Below are 767 nucleotides of genomic sequence, written 5' to 3' on the forward strand. Positions count from 1 at the left end.
TTTTTTTTTTGTTTTGTTGAGGCAATTGGGGTTAAGGGATGTGCCCAGGGTCACACAGCTAGGAAGTGTCAAGTGTCTGAGCCTGTATTTGAACTCAGGTCCTCCTGACTCCAAGTCTGCCAAGTTTTTTAAACAAGTAATCTAAAACCTTTGTCCTCACATCCTTACCACTAACACTCCCTCCTCAATGACTCCTCACTCTGATCTTGCATGTTGGCAGGCAGCAAAGTGGTGCAGTAGATAAAGAGTTGGACTTGGAGATAGAAAGACCTGTGTCCAAATCCTGCCTTAAGTATTAACTAGCTGTGTGACCCTGAGCTACTCACTTAACCAGACTCAGTTTCCTCCTCTGTAAAATGGGGATAATAATAGTCATCACCTGCCAGGGCCCTTACGAAGATAAAATGAGATAATATTTATTTGCAAACCTACAATGCACTGCCTAGCTAGATTTCTGCCAATTTTCCCTATTTCTGTTGATGGTACCACCATCCTCCTAGGCACCCAGGCTAAAAAAGGTCATCTTTGATCTTTCTTTTCCCTCCCCAAGGGAGCTTCATCTCTAAGTCCTTTCGCAGAAATGCAGAATTTTAGAGTTGGAAGAGTCCTCAGCAGCCAGTCATTTAGCCCAGCTGACAAACAAAAAGAATTCCCTTTATATGATACCCAACAAGTGGTCTCCCCATCTCTGCCTGTACCTCCAAGAAGGAATGCCCATTCAGCAGCTCTGCAGGCTGTCCCATGCTATTCTGGGGTAGCTCTAATTG

Source organism: Vombatus ursinus, unplaced genomic scaffold (assembly GCF_900497805.2).
Source record: "Vombatus ursinus unplaced genomic scaffold, bare-nosed wombat genome assembly UNPS02009173.1, whole genome shotgun sequence".
Classification (NCBI taxonomy): Eukaryota; Metazoa; Chordata; class Mammalia; order Diprotodontia; family Vombatidae; genus Vombatus; species Vombatus ursinus.